Raw genomic sequence first — 13,900 nt, 5'->3', positions numbered from 1 at the left:
CAGAGTACGAGTGAGTGGGGAGACGCTTTGGGGTCTAACATCATCATGGTGCAGCCAAATGTAGCATACCGACAATGCTAAGCCATCACGGTAATAATGGCCAATAAAGTTTGGTAATGCTTAGAGAGCATTCATTGTGTGAACAGCTTTTGAAGCGATAACTACATAACGGTAAAGGAGCGCGTCTACACAGCCGTCGTGTGCGCACGCGTAGTGTACTTTTTTTTGTTGCGTTGCGTTTCGTTTGGTTTTTTTGTTTTTGCTTTTAAGTTGGAGAAATAAGAAAGAAAAAGTGTTAAGAAACCTTAAAAAACGTTACGCGTTTTGTAACGGTGACAACTGCTAGGAAGATACCAAGCCCCACCAATGTTGGCCAAGAAGCTAACTACCAATCAAGGGCCAGAAAGTGTAATTGTGGGAGAAGAAGAAAAAGAAGCTAGTAATCCATAAATGGATTAAACACATAAAGACAGGTAGTTAAAAATTTTAATGGCAAAGTAAATAAACCAAAAAAAAATTTTTGTGAAAAAAAAACTAAATATGAAAACAGAAGATAAGCGAGACCATAAACGGCAAAATGTATGAAGTTAAAGGAATAGTGATTGTGAGTTAGGTGTTACTTCTGTCCAACTAAAATAAACATCGTCACCATAATGATGGCCGCCTTCATCATCATCATCATCATCACCGAAGCTTTGCTGATGATGGTCATCATCAGTCTGTTAAATGTTTATGGCTGGAATATGTAATTACTTAATACCCATCAGCTTCTTTGATGGAAAAAAAACGCAAAACCCGTATTGGCCCGGCTGGTTTTTTTTTTGTTGTTGTTGTATTGACCATATTGATTTCTTTGCCAAATGGGCCACTTCAAGAGATCGATCGTGTTTTGGTGATAAACATTAAAATTGAAAGTGTAATAAGTGCAGTCGGCATTGTGAAGAAGTAGACATAAAAAAACGAAAAAAAAACGATAAAAAACAACACCAATAAAGGAAAGTTGATGCGAAAACAGAAAAATAGTAGAAATACCTGTTGACATTAAAAACACAAATAAATCAAAGAAATTTAAAAATCCAAACACAAAGTAAACTCAAAAAAACAAAAAAAAATAAATAACATAAAAACTGAATCATACTGTCGAAAAAACAATCATCTGCATAAGTGATCGAAAATACTGCATAAAATTATTTTGGCCATGTCATTTAGCCTTCTTTCGAAGCCCTTTTTACATAGTCAGTGACTCTTCTGAATTTTAAGTTACCTCAGCTTTGTTGAAATTTAAACTATTTTTTTGCGCAATATTCACACATGTTTTTAGCACTTCTTTTGTTGGTAGCTGAGTTTTTTTTATCAATTTGGTTTTTTTTTTGCATAATTATGAGGAGGGTATGAAAAATTGCCAACTAGTAAGGCGGGAAAAAAGTAGCTGAATTTTTTAAAACGGAACGTCCCAAGCGGGAACTGGCTTTAAAGACTACAAATTTCGTGTAATATTACGAAGAATAATAAAACGAGTAAAAATGCGTTAAGTTCGGTCGCGACGAACTTTGGATACCCACCACCTTGGGTGTATATGTAAACCACCTTTTCTCACAATCCGGTGAAAAATGCATAATTTATGCCCCCATATCAGCTTTATAGAAATATGATCCGATTTGGACCAAATTCGACTCGGATATTGAGAGGTCTAATAAATACAAGTCATGGTTCGATATTAGTTTTTTTGGTAGTCATATCCAAATATAGACCGATCTAAACCATATACGATGTCCAAAAGACTAACATAAGTCACTGTCAACTTTCAGCGATAACGGATTATAAAATTGCCTTTTATGAGGCCAAGACTTTAAATCGAGAAATCGGTCTATATGGGCCCAAGATTTTAAATTGAGAGATCGGTCCATATGGAGCGAGAGATCCAATTTGGAGCGATCTGTGCAATATTCCGGGAAGATGTCGACGAGCCTAATTTAACTCACTATCCCAAATTTCGGCGAAATCGAACAATAAATGCGGTTTTCATAGGCCCAAGATCTAAAATCGAGAGATCGGTCTAGATGGCAGCTATATCCAAATCTGAACCGATCTAGGTCAAATTGAAGAAGAATGTCGACTAGCCTAACACAACTTATTGTCCCAAATTTTGGCAAAATCAACAAAATAAATGTGACTTTTATGGGCCCAAGACCTAAAATCGAGAGATCGTCGTATATGGAAGCTATATCCAAATCTGAACCGATCTAGGCCAAATTAAAGAAGGATGTCGACTGGCCTAATACAACTCACTGTCCCAAATTTTGGCAAAATCGGACAATAATTGAGCCTTTTATCAGCCCAGTAACTTAAATCGAGAGATCAGTCTAGATGGCAGCTATATCCAAATCTGAACCAATCCAAGCCAAATTGAAGAAGGATATCCACTGGCCTAAAACAACTCTTTGTCTCAAATTTTGGCAATATCGGACAATAATTGAGCCTTTTATCGGCCCAGTAACTTAAATCGAGAGATCGGTCTATATGGCAGCTATATCCAAATTTGGACTGATCTGTGCCATATTCCGGGAAGATGTCGAGGGGTCTAATTTTACTCACTATCCAAAATTTCAGCGAAATCGGATAATAAATGTGGCTTTTAAGGGCCCAAATCTCTAAATCAAGAGATCGGTCTATATGGCAGCTATATCCAAATTTGGACCGATCTGTGCCAAATCGAAGAATGGTGTCGAGGGGCTTAACTTTACTCACTGTCCCAAATTTCAGCAAAATCGGATAATAAATATGGCTTTTATGGGCCCAAAACTCTAAGTCAAGAGATCGGTCTATATGGCAGCTATATCCAAATCTGAACTGATCTCGGCCAAATTGAAGAAGGATGTCGATTGGCCTAACACAATTCACTGCCCCAAATTTTTGCAAAATCGGACAATAAGTGCGCTATTTATGGGCCCAAGATCTAAAATCGAGAAATCGTTCTATATGGCAGCTATATCCAAATCTGAGCCGATCTGAGCCAAATTGAAGAAGGATATCCACTAGCCTAACACAACTTTTTGTCCCAATAAATTAAATCCAGAGATCGATCTATATGGCAGCTATATCAAAATCTTACCCGATCTGGGCCAAATTGAAGAATTGTGATCCCGTGGTGAAAATAGGGTACTACATTTTTTGATATCTGAAAGGGGTGGCGGACGCTCCTCCTAACCCTAATTTTCAGAAACGCCAAATCTCGGAGATGGGTGGTGCGATTTAACCGAAATTTTGTGTGCTCTCTTATAGTAACCTACAAACAAAAATTTCGTAACCAAATTTCGGATCGGGTACCTAGGGGGCCGCCCTACCCCCCAAAACCTACAAAATATATATATAGTCCAATCGCGACAATATGGGGCTCAAATGAAAGGTTTTTAAGAGTAGAAAACGTATCTGATATCCAGTTGTCGGACCAAGTGTTTGGGGGACCATACCAACCCCCAAAATGTGTCTATTATCCAATTGTCGGACCAAGTATTTGGGGGACCACACCAAGCCCCAAAACCCCCCTAAATCGGACATATTTACTGACAATGGCAATATGGGACTCTAATGAATGGTATTTGAGAGTAGATTACAAATTTGATATCCAAATGTGGGACCAGGTTTCTGGGGGTCACCGCCTTCCCCAAAACACCCCCCAAAAGGGACAAATTTACAACCATAGCAATATGGGGCTCAAATGAAAAGTATTTGGGGGTAAAGCACGAATCTGATATCAATATTCGGGAAAAGTGTTTATGGGCCACCCCAACCCCATAAATATTTATGGCCAAGTCCCTGAGTGGTCGTCCCATCCTTCAAAACAGCCCTCAAAATGGTCATGTTTCTCGACCGTGGAAATATGGTGCTCAAATGAAAGGTAATTGGGAGTAGATTACGAATGTGATATCAACATTCGGGACCAACTGTCTAACCGACATCCCACTCGCAAATAGGACGTATTTGCTCACCACGACAATTTGGATCTTAAAGAGAGTGAAGCTCGATATTGATAGTTTTTAGGGCCCATACCTCAAACCGGACATATTTGCTGACTTTTGCAGTAAGGAGTTTAAATAAAAGGTATTTGAGATAAGCAAACGTATTTCATATCCAATTTTGAGGCCAATGGTAATATGGGGTTCAAATAAATGATATTTGAGAGTAGAAGGAATTGCTGATATATTACCAGGGCTAAGTGTTTGGGCGACCACCTCACTACCCAAAATACCCCTAAATCGGACACATTTACCGACCATGTCAATGTGGGTCTCAAATGAAAGGTATTGGGGAGTAGAGCACGAAATTTATACCCACTTTCGGAACCAATTTTCTGGGTGTCTACCCTTTCCCCAACAACAACCCACAAACAGCAATTATTTACCAACCGACGCAATATAGGACAAAGCGAGAGATCGGTTTATATGGGAGTTATATTAGGTTAAAAACGGATTCGGACCTAACTTGGCACAGTTGTTGGAAGTCGTAATAGAACACTTTGTGCAAAATTTCAGTCAAATCGGTCAAAAATTGCGGCTTCCAGCTGTTCAAGAAGTCAAATCGGGAGACCAGTTCTTATGGGAGGTATATCAGGTTATAGACCGATTTGGACCGTATTAAGCACAGTTGTTGGAAATTATAACAAAACACTACGTGCAAAATTTCGGCCAAATCGGACAAAAATTGCGGATTCCAGGGGCTAAATATGTCAAATCGAAAGATCGGTTTATATGGGAGCTATATTAGATTATAGACCGTTCTGGACCGTACTTGGCACACTTGTGGGCAGTCATAACAGAACATAATGTGCAAAATTTTAGCCAAATTAAGGAGTAGATTACGAATATGGTTAGGAAGGAGGTATAGGTATTATAATTTGTTGATATCGGAAGGGGGCGGACCTTCCCCCTTACCCTAAAAGCACGACCCCAAAATAAAAGTAAACCGATCGGGAGTAAAAGGTATTCAATAGTAGACTACGAAATTTATATTAAAAATTGGATCCTAGTAACTGGGGTGCCGCCCCGACCCCCAAACACCCCCTAAAATAGGTTTATTGGACGATAATGACAATATGGGACTCGAATGAAAGTTATTAGGGAGTATACTACGAATATGGTTAGGAAGGAGGTATAGTTATTATAATTTGTTGTTACCGGAAGGGGGACGGACGCTCCCCCTTACCCTTAAAGTACGACCCCATAATAAAAGTGAACCGATCGGGACAATATAGGACTCAAATGAAAGGCATTCAGTAGTAGACTACGAATTTCACATTAAAAATTGGATCCAAGTAACTAGGGGGCCACCCCGACCCCAAAACACCCCCTAAAATAGGTTTATTGGACAATAATGACAATATGGGACTCTATTGAAAGTTATTAGGGAGTATATTACGAATATGGTTAGGAAGAAGGTATAGGTATTATAATTTGTTGATATCGGAAGGGGGACGGACGCTCCCCCTTACCCTTAAAGTACGACCCCATAATAAAAGTGAACCGATCGGGACAATATGGGACTCAAATGAAAGGTATTCAGTAGTAGACTATGAAATTTATATTAAAAATTGGATCCTAGTAACTGGGGTGCCGCCCCGACCCCCAAACACCCCCTAAAATAGGTTTATTGGACAATAATGACAATATGGAACTCCAATGAAAGGTATTCGGGAGTAGATTGCGAATATGGTTAGGAAGGAGGTATAGGCTTCATGATTTGTTGATATACGAAGGGGGACGGACGCTCCCCCTTACCCTTAAAGTACGACCCCATAATAAAAGTGAAGCAATCGGGACAATATGGGACTCAAACGAAAGGTATTCGGAAGTAGACTACGAATACGACATACAAAATGAAGTTTAAGTAATTAATGGTCGCCCCATCTCCGGTAAGGCTCCCAAATGGGAATAATACTCGATCACAGCTTGATGAAACTCAAATGAAAGGCATTTAAGAGGGGATTACGAATATGACACTAACAATGCAAGAATCTAGGTGGGGCTTTAACTCCTAAAATCGCCGCCAATAGGTTATTTGACCCATTAAAACAATGGGGAATCAAGTGATAGTTTTTTTTTTCTTCAGTAGAGTGCGCCATTCAAATTGTTGCTCAAGTGGCGGATGGGGTGTGGCGCATATCTTCCTATAGACGCTCTCCTCCAAACAACTGTATACACCAATCATGACAATATGGGGTTATATTAAAGGTATAGGGTTGTGGACTGCAAATCTGATATCATTATTCTGCTCAAATATCTGGCGGGCCACCTCACCCCAAAACAGTCGATCAATCATAATGACCCAACAGGACACTGCATGATTAAATTTATGTATGGGGTCATAAATAAATGTAGGGCACCATGCCCCCAAATTATGACGTTCAGCGTGATAGCAGGTGGTCAAAGTGGTCGTTATTTTTTGCTCATCGATAGACAAGACCAAACGACGTGCTGCTGGGCAACACTTTTTTGCTCAAAAGTTTTACATGGTTTAACAGCCAGAACTGTAGCCACCGCACTAAATATATAGACTGGCAAATTAGTTCTCTATCACAGAAAATCGTTTAATATGGCATTTTGATTTGATTTAAAAGAAAAGATTAAATGATGACTATTTAATAGGTAGTCATGTATTCATTTATAGACAACTACCACAAGATGATCAATTTTATAGGCGTTAAGCACTAATATTTAAATAAGCGCCATCTACTGGCTGTTTTCAATTGCATGTAGTTGATCCAATGGAAAACAGCCAGCAGAAGGCGCTAATTTGGAGAAGCCAACATGAACAGAGAGAGGGCAGAGTGGTCAAAATTGATCATCCAACATTCAAAGAGATCGGTTTGTACCGGGTAAATACCCAACGCTTGGGTATTTATTAGGTAAATACCCAATAAATAACTTTTTTGGGTATTTATTTGGGTATTTATAATTTTGCAGATATCTTGGGTATAAAAACATTTTCCAACAAATTTTTGATCATTTCGTATTCTTTGTAGACCCTCTGATCTCATAAAATCGGATTTAAGTTATATATAGACGCTATATAGACCGATCACCAGACTTAAAGTCTTGAGGCAAAAAATTAGTAATTTTTCATCTGATTGCGTTGAAATTAAGCACAGTCCATTTCTGTGAAGTGTGGTTCAGATCAGACTGTATTTGGATATAGACAGACCACCCGGTCTCACGGTATAGGATATTGAGGCCATAAAAGTTCCATTTATTACCCGAATTCGATGAAATTTGGCAAAGTATGTTCTGGTAGACCCCTATCCATTCCTGTCAAATGTGGTCCAGATCGGACCATATTCGGATATAGATGCCATATAGACCAATCACCCGATATAGTCTGATGAACCTTTAAAAGGAACATTTTTCGACCCCATTTCAAGCTTACGGCTCGTCTGCATAGTGCCCAACATCTGTGAGCCTTTTGAGTTCCCACCTGGATGTGACACTTTCAGTTCAGTTTTCGGTCCAAGATAGCTACTTGACCTTGTCGGATATATAAATCCTTATGTTGAGGAAACATGGTGCATCAAATGGGCTCACCTTTGTCTTTCTCATGAAGAGGCACATTTCAGTCTGCCGTGGGTTAACATTCAGACGCCTAGGTCTAGCCCAGTCGTATGCCATTTTCAACATTCTTTCGACTTTTCTGCGTAGCTGATTCGTAGCCGTACCACTTGGAAGCTCTTTATCTCTCCTACTCTTTATCATGGCCTTTAAGTCTAAAGGCTTTAGGTGCCGCATAATTTGCTGTGATAACAAATTTTCCTTGATTTCTAATAGAAATATTATACCCAAAATATTTTGGCGCCTAAAAGATAGACTTCGAATGTAAATTTACAAAAACACAACCAATTTATCTTCATTTAATTTTTGTGTTTCTTTACATGCTACAAGACTTTTTTATTTTATTTTCTTTCCCATTTTAATTTAAATTTTCTCCACATCTTGATATTCCACTTGGTTTTTTTAAACTTATTTTTCGACGATGTGATACACATGTATCAGTCTGTCATACCGCGGGTATTGTCGTAATGACAACTTTTGAATTTCGCATTGAGTAGGAAGACAAAGATCGCGTAAAAACGTTAACTAAAATTCAGAAAAAACCAAAGACTAATGGTTTTATTTTCAATTGAGGAAAGAAACACAAAATTGCAGCATTTATCTTTTTGCGCATAGTGGTCAACAGCTTACGCAACATCATCTTTGCAGTTAATGTGAAGATGTTGTTTGTGGTGTACTAAGAAGATCCGAGTGTATGCTAGGAATACCAAAAAGGACTTCTGAGAAGTGAAAGGCAAAAATTATATAAATTTGTTAAAAATTTCAGTACAAAAACAAAATTGTTTAACATTTTTACGGAAATATGTGTCTACGGAAATAAATTTTGACAAAATTGTCTACAGAAATAAAATGTTGACAAAATTTTCTATAGAAATACTATTTCGCGATTTCATTTTCGACCAATAAAAATCATCAGCAGGAGATGTCAAATGGATCATGGTGCTTTACAACCATTCCAACTAGAGTAAGTTCAAATTCAGATGTGTGCTTTACAACTTACTCTAGTTGGAATGGTTGTAAAGCACCATGATCCATTTGACATCTCCTGCTGATGATTTTTCTTGGTCGAAAATGAAATTGCTATACGGGAAACCAAACAAATGTTTCTAGCAACAACACACTTTTGCTGGCATTTAAATGTTTTTTTACTGTACTATTCTTTGAAATGAAAGCAGTAAACAATGGTCTAAAGGCGGACAATATCCTGGAAAGGAATCTCAATGAAAAAAAATTTTGACAAAATCTTGATATCGGAAGGGGGCGGACCCTCCCCCTTACCACAAAAGTACTACCCAAAAATAAAAGTGGACCGATCGAGACAATATGGGACTCAAATGAAAGGTATTCAGGAGTAGAGTAAGAATTTTATATTAAAAAATTTGTTTAAATAAATGGGGGCCGCCAATTAGGACTATATGGGACTCGGTTTGTTTGTTTGTTCCGTATACTCAAAAACGACAGAGGCGATTATCTTAAAATTTTCACACATTTTTGTAAGATTGCCTGAAGGGAAACATAGGCTATATAATTTGTTGATATCGGATGCGGGCTTACCCTTCCCCCTACCCCAAAAACGCCACCAAAATCAAAAGTGCACCGATAGGCACAAAATGGGATCAAATTAATGGTATTTGGGAGAAGAATACGAATATGGTATTAAAATTTGAGTCCAAGTACCCATCGGGCGGCCCCAACTACAAAACTCCTCTAAACATACGTATTGGACGTTCATGTTAATACGGGGCTTAAATGAAAGGTTTCCCGGAGTAGATTACGAATCTGGCTTACAAAATCAGATCGAAGTATAGAGGGTCAAACACCCCCGCAAAAACAGCCCAAATGGGCATATGACCTATCATGCCTATATGGGGCACGGTTTGTTCCGTGTACTCAAAAATGGCAGAGCCGATTTTCTTAAAATTTTCACAGATGGTGTAGGTTTGTCTGGAAGGAAACACAGGCCATATAATTGTTTGATATCGGATGGTGAAGGACTCTCCCCCTTGCCACAAAAACGAAACCCAAAGCCAAAAGTGGAGTGATATTTACAATATGGGTATCAAATGAAAGGTACTGGAGACTAGAAAATGAATATCGTATTAAATTTTGGGTCCAAGTACCCAGCCGGCCGTCCTTACATCATAACTCCTCTAAACAGATATATTCGAAGTTCATGACAATATGGGACTCAAATGAAGAGTATTGGCAGTTGATTACAAATACAGCATAACAAATAGGTCCAAGAAATCGGAGCTCGCCCCACCCCCAAATACCCCAAATGGGCATTTTAGTCGGCCACGGATATATGGGACTCAAATGAAAGGTATTCGGGAGTAGATTACGAATATCTGGTCTGGAAGAAGAAATATGCTTTATAATATGTTAATATCGGAAGGGGGGGCGGACCCTCCCCTTTACCCCAAAAATACCATTCAAAATCACAAGTGGACCGATAAAGACAATATGGATATCAAATGAAAGGTATTGAAGAGAAGAATACGAATATGGTATTAAAAATTGGCTCCAAGTACCCAGGAAATTGCCCTAACCTCAAGATGTCTAAAAACACAAATTGGTGGTCCATATCAATATGGGGCTTAAATGAAAGGTATTCGAGAGTAGATTACGAATCTGGCAATCAAAATCAGATCGAAGTGTAGGGGGTCACCCCACCCCTCAAAAACTCCCCAAATGGGCATATGACCCATCATGAGTATATGGGACTCGGTTTGCTACATATGCTACATTAGCATGATATCCCCATTCAGGGCGAAGTGTGCCCATCCTAAATATTGGGTTGCCCAAAAAGTAATTGCGGATTTTTTAAAAGAAAGTAAATGCATTTTTAATAAAACTTAGAATGAACTTTAATCAAATATACTTTTTTTACACTTTTTTTCTGAAGCAAGCTAAAAGTAACAGCTGATAACTGACAGAAGAAAGAAAAAATTTGTCAACGCCGACTATATGAAAAATCCGCAATTACTTTTTGGGCAACCCAATAGATATTAGAATGTTGAAGAAGGCGCAGCGAAGCGGGCCCTGTCCAGCTAGTTTTCTATAAAATAAAATTGTGTTAAAAATGTTCTTATAAATAAAATTTTGTCAACAAGTTATCTCTGTCAAATTTTATAAAGAAACTGAAATGGCACCCTTTTAGGTTACAAATAGTATGCAACTATGCCCTTTTTTGGTCAAATAAACTTAATTTGATTTCTCAGTCACGTGTTATTAGTCAATCGAAAACAAAAAAACAATAAACCCAAATCAAGTCATTTAGTTAAATAAGCTGCAGCCATTTCTATTAACCAATTAAAAATTTTGCATTTCACGGCATGACCGCTAGCAATTATTTCCGTATTGGTTTGACCAACTTTTCTTGTTGGCTCCCTAAAATAAAATTTGTATTGTTTTTTTGTTTATTTTGGGGGGAAAAAAAGGTTTTTTAATAACTGCTCAAGTTAACAACCAATACAACACCTCAAGTATTGGGCTGCCCAAAAAGTAATTGCGGATTTTTCACATAGTCGGCGTTGACAAATTTTTTCATAGCTTGTGACTCTGTAATTGCATTCTTTCTTCTGTCAGTTATCAGCTGTTACTTTTAGCTTGCTTTAGAAAAAAAAGTGTAAAAAAAGTATATTTGATTAAAGTTCATTCTAAGTTTTATTAAAAATGCATTTACCTTCTTTTAAAAAAATCCGCAATTACTTTTTGGGCAACCCAATAGAAGGAGCAGCTGTTACAGAGAGTAATAAACATAAACTTAAAAACAAAATTGCTGTAGAAAATACAAACAAACTTTTTTTTTTAATTAGCCTCTGTTGCAGTGTTGACCGGCAGACGTTTAATTAAAAAAAATATGCAATGAATAACAAACTTAACTGATTAATAATAGGGATGAGAGTGAAATGACTGAATTCACAGTTGGCTTTGTTCAATTCGACATGCCTCTTCTTTGTTAAGCACAAAGTTTTGGCCAAAGGGCAATTTAATTTTGCAATACCTTGAAAAAAAAATTTAAATTTTTATGGTTTTATTTTTCCTTATAATGCCGCAAAGAGGAAAAATGTTTTTGGGGTCGGTGTTTTGTGGTAAATAGGCTTCAGCCACAGCCTGGCTTGTAATAAAAAGTCTTTTTCTTCACAAGCCTTTTTTTTAATGGCCTTTAATAACGAATTGTTTAAATGTAAATGCCTTCACGATTACGAGTGCTCATTACGAGTGTTTTCAGACGCATGTTGTCTTCAGCTCTTTATTTTGTTTAAATGCATGCATTTTTGTTTTTGTATAGCGTTTCATTTTTGCGGTCTGCATGAATTGAGTCTTAAGGTTTTTGTTTTGCCGTTATTTGATTGACATTTGATGCCCGAGATGTATCAGCAGCAGCTACACGACTGCTTTGCCCTGGTGGTCTGTGGTTTATTTGAATTGTTAACTGCCTTTGTGGTTTAGTCGATTTTAAGACTTTCCAGCATCAAGTTATCAAATCATAAGTAGAAAAACGCCTTTAGTTTTTTATATAAAAACGTAAATCGCAAAGATTTTAAATCGCGAAAGAAATATTGTGAAAAAATATTAAATTTATAAGCTGGTAATAAATAGTGACATAAATCCTAGGAATAACAAAAAAGAGTGACATTAAATTAACTATGAAATGAAAGTAAAAAAAAGAGGGCATTTGACAAAGAAAAAAGTGAAAACAAATGAAAACGTGATATTAAAACTATAAAAAACAAATCATTTTTTTTTAAAGAAAAAAAAAATCAATTTATTTTTTTATAAAAAAAAATCAAAGTAAACTTCTATAGGCAACTAGCCTAACCGGGTCCGCTCCGCAGCGCCTTCTTAGACACTCTAATATATTTTTAGGGTGGGGTCACATCGCCCGGAATATGGATATCGATTCAAATCCCGCTGAGAAAATCGCACAAAATTTAAAGCGGTGGTTATCCCCTCTTAATGCTGGCCCCTAAGGAACAGGGGCAAACTTCTCACATATCAATGAGTGCAGTCCGATTCAAGTTTTAAGCTCAATGATAAGGGGCCTCCTTTTTATAGACGAGTCCGAACGGCGTGCCGCAGTGCGACACCTCTTTGGAGAGAAGTTCTACATGGCATAGTACCTCACAAATGTTGCCAGCATTAGGAGGGGAAAACCACCGCTGAAAAATTTTCTAATGGTCTCGCCAGGATTCGAACCCAGGCGGACATACTAACATCTGCGCTAGGGTGGACTCTTCGAGATCTGGTGTTTTGGAAAATTAGGGTTATGAGAAGTGCCTTTTAGGAGAGGGATGGCACTTCAGATATTTTGATTCAAATATGGATATTAAAAGTCGTGCTCCTCTACCAAATCCCTCTAATTTGTGCCCCATATTGCGATGGTCGGTAAATATGAACCATTTGTAGGGTGTTTTGGGGCTGGGGCGATCACCAGCACTATGCCCTGAAAATAGATATCAAATTCGTTCCTAATTCCCAAATACCGTTGATTTGAGCTTTATATTGCAATAGTGGGAAATGAAGTTCAGTTTAGGGGGTGCGCCCTAAATCACCCCCTAAACTGAACCCCCAAACACTAGGTTCCAAATTGAATATCAAATTCGTTTCCAACTCTCAATTACCTTTCATTTGAGTCCCATATTGCCTTAATGGGTCAATTAACCTATTTGACGTATTGTTAGGAGAAAAAGCGCCATCAAGACTTGAACGCAAATTTTAATGTCATATTTCTAATCTACTTCCAAATACCTTTCGTTTGAGCCCCATATTTGTATGAACGTTCAGTTTGTCTGCTTGGAGGAGTTTTGGGGTTAGGGCGACTTCCTGGGCATTTGAACCCAATTTTCATTACCATATCGCATTCTACTCTTCAATACCCTTCATTTGATACCCATATTGTCGTTATCGGTCCACTTTTCATTTTTGGTGGTGTTTGTTGGGATAACGGGGGAGGGTCAGCACCATCCCCGTTCGATGTCAACAAATTATAAAGAGAGTTCCAGATATGGGCAGGAGGGCCATATCCGCAATCTGTTCCCCAATACCTTTCATTTGAGTCCCATAAAGCCATGGTCGGCTAATATATATATTGGAGGTATTTGAGGGTGGGGAGAGACCTCCCATTACTTGGACTTACATTTTTATGTCATATTTGTAATCTACTACCGAATGTTTTTCATTTGGGTCCCATATTGACATGAACGCCGAATATATCTGTTTAGAGGAGTTTTGAGGTTGGGGCGCCCGGCTGGGTACTTTAATCCCAATTTTAATACGGTATTCGTTTTCTAGTCTCC

General features: G+C 38.0%; 1 protein-coding gene across 3 annotated transcripts in view; it reads left to right on the top strand.

The window, feature by feature from the left end:
- Positions 1-235: 235 nt before the first annotated feature.
- LOC106085780 (putative uncharacterized protein DDB_G0277255) overlaps positions 236-13,900 on the top strand; it is a 39,158-nt gene continuing 25,493 nt past the window's right edge. The window contains exon 1 of one of the 3 annotated variants that reach the window (XM_059368181.1): positions 236-473. The gene's annotated coding sequence lies outside the window, so the exon portion shown is untranslated. The other 2 variants (XM_059368182.1, XM_059368183.1) reach the window with 2 other exon arrangements.

Source organism: Stomoxys calcitrans, chromosome 4 (assembly GCF_963082655.1).
Source record: "Stomoxys calcitrans chromosome 4, idStoCalc2.1, whole genome shotgun sequence".
Taxonomy (NCBI): domain Eukaryota; kingdom Metazoa; phylum Arthropoda; class Insecta; order Diptera; family Muscidae; genus Stomoxys; species Stomoxys calcitrans.
Note: the sequence above shows the minus strand (reverse complement) of the source record. Positions and strands in the feature narration are given on the sequence as shown.